Raw genomic sequence first — 8300 nt, 5'->3', positions numbered from 1 at the left:
ATTTCTGAAAAATCAGGAATCTCGTTAGCTGACTCCAAGATTCTCCTCATTTGTTTATGGCTAGTTTCTACCATTGCTAAAAATACGCATTTAAAAGTAAAACTGCAAATACTGATCAATTACTCAATAACCAATTTGATGGCAAATGGCACTGCATAATACAATTATTACATTTTTTATAAAATTAGTCTTTCTCTGCCAAAAGGCAGTCAACATTTGGCCTTACATTAACAAGTGAAAAAACTTCTGGGAACAAAAGGCTGTAAACATCCCTTGGCCAAGTCTTTAATATGGAGATGTGGTCCTTTGAGGCAAGAGCTAATTGGAGAAGGAAATTCCATTACTTTAAAGATAGCAGTTGGGTGGCAGACGTGATCCATTCTCCAAGTGTAAGAACATTTCTGATGAGCCAGGAGGCGCCATAGCTAACTCCTGCTAAATTCTTCCTGTTTGTTTAGGGCTGATTCCCCTGGAGGTGACAGTGGTATGGTAGCTGTTAGAGTATGCATTCAAGAATAAGTCAACAGCAATTTTATGACTGGTAGAGCTAAAACAATATAAATAATAATCTCTAAATAAAAGCCTTCTGTTTTTTACTTTAATCAATTAGTTGTATGTTGGTCTAAACTTCATAGGTTAGTTAGAGATAATCTTTGTTTCCCTTCCCCCAGGTAACTTCCTGCCCTTTGTTTCCCTCAGCCCATAGTTAATCGTTCACCATGGCAAACTTAGAAATGTTAATTGTAGACACATACACTTTTTGCCAGTAATACAATAACTGTTAAATGTGTAAAGTAAATAACTATTTTGAAAACATTTGTTTAGCAACTGTGCCTTCTTTAAGACAAAAAATAATAAATGTTACACCTCTGCCGGAAGGCAAACAGACCCTTGGCGGCTCCTGAAAAGGGACATGTGATAATTGTTATCTTCCTACCTTGTGCTTGTGTACTCACAATTTGCTTAGTATAAATAAAGGACTGCTGAGACCTCAGTAGGATGATGTCAGCACCCTGATCAAGTGTCTGAGTCTCCTCATTCCCTTTTCCCTTACCATTTTTCTCTACTATTGCGCCGACGCCTTCCCATCCTTCAGGAACCCCTGACACCCAGACTGCTGCGGCAGGCTCGCAACATGAGAGTATTAAAGACACTTGGGCTTCTTTTATTTTTTTGGCCCGCCTTTGGGTTTCCCACACTGGCGGTGAGTTGGACTTACTCTCTGCCCCATGTGAGTGCCAGACATTGTGCCCTCGTTCTTTCAGGCGACCCCTCTGTGGGCTGGAGCGGTTTCCTCACATGCATGTGCTTTCCATCTGGATACTTGAGGGGGCTGCTCTGGAGACGTCGGGTTCCATGTGCCGGCTTCTCTTTGCCTGCCTTCAGCACTGGGCAGTGCAGCTGTCTGCTCAGGAGTCACAAGCTCTGCCTGGGTTCCTTCTCCCTGAGCAGAGGCCTGGGGCAGTCATGGTGTTACTTGTTCATCTCCAGCTCTGATGGGTCATTGTCCTTTGTTGCCTGATGTTTGATGTCTTGGAAAACAATTGCTTCATGTATTTTGTCTGGTTCCTGCTACTTTAACTTGGCTCAGTAATTACTCAGTAAGAAGTCTCAGTAAACTTTTTGTTTTGGAAAATAAAGTTAGTTTTCATAAAGATATATCCTTATGCATTAAGCCATGTTATCTTATTGATTTTTAATTAATAATTCAAAAGATTTCATTTTAATTTCCAATATGGTAAATATTGATAAATGTAGCCCACAAAAATAAAACCTCCGTGGCATCCTCAATGCTTTTTAAGAGTGTAAAGCAAAGACCAAAACCTTTGAGAACCACATACACATGAGTTTATTTCATTCCTATAACATCAGTAGGTACTTTTGATATCAACCTTTTTTTGCAGATGTGAAAACTGAGGCCCAGAGCAGTAAAGTGGTTGTTCAAGATCATGCAGTTAGTAAAAGTAATTATTTGACAGTATTTCAACCCTGGCTTCATGGTCTGTGGCTGTCAAACAGCCATACCTTAACAGCGCTGGTTTGTCACAGAGGTTGTCACAGCATTTTTAAAAATTTATTTATTTATTTATTTATTTATTTATTTATTTATTATTTATACAAGCACTGGGTACAGTCAGAAGTGCGGAAGGGTGAGAGAATTCACCAGAGTCAGAGCAGGGAACAGAATAGGCAGACTGATGAAGTACACTGCTGGGGGGAGCAGCAGGCGGCAGGAGAGGTCTGCGTGCCATGTGGGACCCTCGTTGGTGGCCGGGGATCGAACCAGTGCTGCAGAGGCCATGGGCAGCTTCACAGCCCAACGCTCAACTGCTGCGCCACCAGGGGAGGCCCAGTTGTCATGGCATATTTAAGTGTCACAGAGTAACCAGTAGGGACAGGGTCCAGGTGTGTGCACCCCCTTCTTGTTTGGTAGAGTCCTTGGGCTCCAAGCATCTTCACATTGCTGTTTGGGTGGCCCCAGGGTCCCAGGAGTGTGGTTGGTCTCTGGCCCTCAAGTGTGGCCCTCATGCTGATGGGCTGGATCCCAACGGACACCCATGCAGGTGGAGTTGCTGCTTCTCTGGGGGTGCCTGTCTGGGGGCACCTGGGGCTTCCTTGTGGCTGCTCAGCTTTTTCTGACACACACACACATTTAATGGAACAGTATCAGTGCTCCAGGGGCACCCCCAGACCTGCCTTTCTTTTTTTTCTTTTTCTTTTTTTAAAAAGATTTATTTATTCGTGCATACAAGAACCAGGGTACAGGTCAGAGGTGTGGGAGGGTGGGAGGACTCACCAGAACCAAAGTGGAGCAGAACATGCAGACTGACTGAAATACACTGCTGAGGGGAGCAGCGGGCGAGACAGGAGAGGTCTGCTGTGCCATATGGGTAGCTCCCTGGTCAGCTGGGGATCGAACTCGTGCTGCAGAGGCTGCCGATAGCTTCATAGGCTGCGCCCTAACCCCTTGCGCCACCAGGGAGGCCTCCAGACCTGCCTTCTTGGGGCAAATCTCAGACAAGTCTCAGTTATAGAAGTCTGGACTATGTAAGACAAGTTTAAAAAACCAATTGGCTTTAAAACAGATTCCATTTTAAAAGAAAACTTTTTCCAAGATTTACATACGTGTAAAACAACGTTTTTATTTACGGACATTCAGTTCTGTGCAGGAGCAGGTGAGCATGATGGATGTGAGCGTCCTGCAGCGGTGGGAGTGCGAGGAGGGCCCTGATGAATATGAAAACCTGGCAAGAATGTCCACAACAACAGTCATTTAACAAATACCTACTGAACCGATTGCTGTACAAAAATGAACAACGATATAAGAAAATAAATAAAAAATTAAAAAGGAAAAAAGAAATTAAAGAAATCTCATTTTTAAAAAAATAAAATTTTGTCCTCAGGAAAAAAAAAAAACCCCACACCAACACCTACTGCACAACCTCCCTAAGCAGAGCTCTGTTCTTGTCCGGGGACAGAGCTGGGAATAAGGCAAGTGTCTGTTCTTGGGGAGTTTACATTCTGGGGTGCAACACCAAGGAGGCTGTTGTGCACACCCTGGGAGCTCCAGCCGCAGTGGTCAGGGGCCCGCGGCATTTCCAGCCAGCCCTCTGCGGGGGCGCAGCACGTAAACGGGGCCGCCCCCCGCCCCCCCAGAGTGTAAACCCGAGTGAGGAGCAGAGAGCAGCGGACCCTCGAGCGGGGCGGGCGGGACCCCTCGAGCGGGGGGACCCTGGCCACAGCGCACGTCGGGGCGGGCCCTCCCGGGCGGGTCTGAGCCTGGGGGGCTGCCCCGCCCGGGCTGTCCAGGGCCGTCCGGGCAGGAGCGCGGCGCCCCGGCGGCGACGCCCAGGCTGGCGCGGGAGAGCCGCAGGTGCCGCCCCGGGGTGGCGGGGGGGTGAGAGCCGAGGAAATTCTCCTGCTTCTGGGCGTTTCCCGAGCAGCGGCGCGTTCACGGCCCAGGGCGGTAAATAACGAGTGGAGGGTCGTGAAGTGTGGACGGTCCTGACACTCTCCCCGCGGGGAGGCCGGGCCTGGGCGGCGGGGACGGCCCCGCGAGACCCGGGCGTTCCTAGGAGCGCGGCTGGCGGCGGCCGGGCTGTCCCCGGGCCCGCCACGCCTCCCTGCGCCGTCCTGCGGCGGACCCCGGGGCGCCCCCGGCCCAGCCCGGCCAGGGAGGGGCGGGCCTGCCCGGCTGCTGCCCGAGGGGCCCGACGGCTGCACGTGGCCGCGCCCACCGGAGAGACGGGGGACACCCCTCGGGCACACGGAGGAGTCTCCTGGAGCAGCTGCCGCGGGGCGGGGAGCGGCGCGGGGTGCTGAGGCCAAGGGTGGGTGGTGGGGGTGCGGTGGGGGTGGGGTTCGGGGGTGGGGGGTGGGGGGGACGCCGAGCGCCTCTGAGGGGGTCTTGCGCTCCCAGCTGCGGGGGCCTGTCCCCGGCGCTCCCCGCCACGCGCCTTACGCCCCTGAGGTCGGGGTGACACTGCTGGGCTTCGGGCGCCCCCGCGTTCCCCCGTGAGCGCCCTCGGGTGCAGGCGCACGCCCCTGAGTCAGGGGGCGAGGACGAGGTGCGTCTCTGCCCCGGCAGGGAGGCTCCCCGGGGCCCCGGTGGGGCGTCCCCGCGGCCGAAGGGCTGGCGCGCGGCTGGGCGTCGACGAGCCGGGAGGCCGCGGCTGCCCCGGCTGCACCTCCCGGGTCGGGCGCCGCGGGCCCTGGGGCGCCCCGAGAAGGGAGCAGGACGTGGGGGCGCGGGCCCAGCTCTCCCCGGGAAAGCGGGCGGCTCCGCGGCCTCTGCGGCTCAAAAAGGCTTCTGGGGCTCTGCCCTCTGCTCCGCGCTGCGGGGGAATCGCGGGCACGTCCCGCCGCCTGCGCTGGCTCCCGGCGCCAGAGGAGAAAGGCCGCTCGTGGGGCGCGACCGCGCGCGACGGCAGAGGCTGCTCGAGGCGCCGAGTGGGGAGCGGATGCGGGGGGCGGCTCTCCAGGCCCCCCTCGCTCTGCAGCCGCAGCTCAGTGTATTGCTTCTCTCAGCCACTCTGAGAGGGAAATGCCTGAAGTGGGGTGAGGGGTGGGGGTTGGGGGGAGGCCCTCTGGGCAGAGCAGTGGGGGGTGCCCTCACATTGCGGCCAGTAAACTGCACCACACCCCGCCTGCCTGCTGGGAAGGCAGCCTCAGTGCAGTGGTAGTGGGGGGCCCTTAGCGCCTCAAGGCCTTTTCTGTGCCCACTTTAGGTAGTGGGGAGCGTGAGGGTGGGGGGCAGGGCTTCAGTTCCAGCTATTGAAGGAGGCCTCTCAAGACCCCCTGACACCCTGGAGTCTGCTGTCCTCGGGCTGCTGATTAGGCTGTTGTCAGTGGAAACCCAGGCTCCCCCTTTAATCCTGTGACTCCCCACCCCTGCCTGCCCAAGGCTCCCTGGACCCCAGCTGTCAGCTGGAGTGGGGAGCTACAGAGTGCTGTGGGACATCGAGGGAAAGCCCTGTGAGGCAGTGCTACAGCAGCCCTGAGCTCCAGATGGTACTGGGGTCTGTGCAGGGAGACCCCAAATTGCCCATTCCCTGACATAGGACAGCACTCACGTCGCCCCATGGAAACCTGGTTCACAGTATGTGGCCCAGTCACGACCCCTGGCATCACCGAGCCCCTTCCTTTCTGGTGTGGGTCACCACATTAGGTCTCCAGTACCCCCAGCAACCCCCCTGAATAGCAGCCCAGGCACCCCACCTTCTCATCTTCTCTCCTTGAGCTACTGCCCACTTCTCTGCTCCCTCCAGCAGGACTTGACCTTCTCTGCCTCCATTCTCTATCCCCTCCCTTGTCCTTCTGGGGTGCTGTGTGCCCTACTCCAGGGTGACATGCCTGTCTTCTGCAGGACCACAGTGAGGGGTGATTCTGACAGGGGACTGCCAGGTTTCCTTCTGCTGGCCTCAGGCTCCCTCACTCCCACAGGCCTGTTCTGGACACCAAGCCCACACCCCTCCCTGTCCTTTTGCTCAAAGTAGCCTGCACAGGGGAGCAATCGTGCCCTCTGGCTTCTCCAACGCCTCACCCCTGGCCTTGCTGCTCCCCCTGACCACCATCTCGGCAGGACCCCTGGACGGGCATAGACACCTCTGTGACCCTCTGGGCCCAGGGTAGACCATCTGTCCAGACCCAACCTGTAGCCAGAGACCTGGCTCCTCTGAGCTCTGGGTTTGCGGTGCCTGCTGGCCGTCTCCCATGGGGAGGTGCAAGGACTGCTGAGCTGTGACAGCCCCCCTGGATCTGCCCCACTGTCCCACCATAGGCCAAGGGCCGGGACACAGAGCAAACCCGGGCAGTGCGTGGACAGTTTCATGCTGAACACTCTGATGCCCATCACCTCGATTCTCCGCCTAATCCTGTGCCATGCCCATTTAACCTATTTGTTCATCTCTCCACCCTTCCCATCAATTCATCTTGATTTTTATTTTTTTATTTTTTTTTTTTTTAAAGATTTATTTATTTATTTATACAAGCACTGGGTACAGTCAGAAGTGTAGGAGGGTGACAGAATTCACCAGAGCCAGAGCGGGGAACAGAACAGGCAGACCAACGAAATACACTGCTGAAGGGAGCAGCGGGCGTGGCAGGAGAGGTCTGTGGCGCCATGTGGGACCCTCACCAGCGGCCAGGGATCGAACTGGTGCTGCAGAGGCTGCGGGCAGCTTTGTAGCCCAGCGCTCAAACGCTGCGCCACCGGGGGAGGCCCCTCATCTTGATTTTTAAAATGCATTTCAAAGTCAGCCACGGCATCCGTATTCTACCTAAATTCCTCAGTGTGCACACCTCTGACCACTGTGCACTCTGGGTGTAGTCTTCTTTTGCAGTGAAAGTCACAGACTGTGAAAGACACAAATCTCAGCTGTATGTTCCAGCAGTTTTGACACATGCATATACCTGTGGGCTGCAAACTCCCATGAAGATAATGAACAAGCTGCCGAAAGTTCTCTCGTGGCTGTTTTCTGGCCAAATTCTGCCCGGCCCTCATCCTGGGGTGGCCAGCGTTCCTGAGTGTGCTCCCCAGGGCCTGTGGTTCTAGAACTTGACAGCAGGGACTCTTCTGGGGGAAGTTTCTCGCAGTCAGGATAATGCTCAGGGTGTTGTCCACAGCGGCGGCAGCGCTACGTCTGTCCTTGCTCAGTCTCCTCCGTGGCACAAACCTCCCAAGCAAAGGGGTGACCAGCGAGGGAAAGTGTGGACCAACCCTCTTCTGCTCTTCTCTGCAAGTCCGCCTCCAACCTCTGCCGCTCCTTGGAGGCGGCCGTGACACCCTGGGGTCACCACCGGGCTCTTGCCAGCTTTCCCAACCCTGCCGGAGACGGCTGGGTGGGTGGGGTGCGAGAGAGGGCTGCTGTTTGGTTCCAGACAGAACCTTGTGTGCCTACACCCACACAAAGGGAGGCTTTCAGGCAGGACTGAGGTGTTTTTGAGGGGGGAGCAATTTCCTTTGCTGTTCTGCCTTCTACTTCTCATCCACTTTGGCCCACAATATTTAACGAAGCATCCGACAGTTTCCGGTGCTCTGCTCCCAGCGCCCAGGACGTCCACTCTTCTGCGCAGGCGATTGTGCGAAGTATTTCTCCCTAAAAAGGCAGCTGAACCGAGAGCGCATCTGTGCTTCCCGAGCGCAGCCACACGGAGCCGGCTGAGCAGCGCTGAGCCGACCTGGCAGCTGCCAGCCGGGGGTTTGGGGTTGTTTCTGCAGCTGCAACCAGCCTGCGGCTGTCCACCCACCTTTCTGCAGTCCCTGCTTGTTTTGTTTGCGGGCTGTTACTTTGCCCCCTCATTTCCGGATAGTCTGTATCTACAAGAATCGGGGGTGCAGCGGGTGGACGGCACCCCTGTTTTCCCCTGGCCTCACAGTGACAGCCACCCCCTGCCCCTAGAAACATCTGCCTGTAGGTGGAGGGACTGTGCTTGCTGTTGCTGCTCTCCTCAGAAGAGGGTCCCTGAGGGGTTCTGCGTCATCGGGCCTCTGTGGGCCCCGAGGCATCAGCAGCTCCCCCAGAGCAGGGCCCTGGCTGTCCCTCCAGAGCCCACGCTGGCTTGCTCTGCGGTGGTGAAGGGCTGGGAGCCCGGCCTCTGCACCCCAGAGCCCGGCCCAGAATCGGGGGAGCCTCCACCTCGCCTCCCTGCCTACCGTGGGGGGCCCTGTGCCCCAGGAAGGGTGGGCACCCAGAAACTCCAGTCTGGGGAGGGAAGCGTCAGGTGCCTCCGCTGCTGGCGCCACGGGGGCAATCCGGGTGCGGGCGGGGCTCCCTGTGAGCCCCGCGGGCCGCGCCCCT

The sequence above is a fragment of the Talpa occidentalis genome, unplaced genomic scaffold, assembly GCF_014898055.3.
Source record: "Talpa occidentalis isolate TD23 unplaced genomic scaffold, MPIMG_talOcc4v2.1 talOcc4.3, whole genome shotgun sequence".
In the NCBI taxonomy this organism is placed as follows: Eukaryota; Metazoa; Chordata; class Mammalia; order Eulipotyphla; family Talpidae; genus Talpa; species Talpa occidentalis.
Note: the sequence above shows the minus strand (reverse complement) of the source record.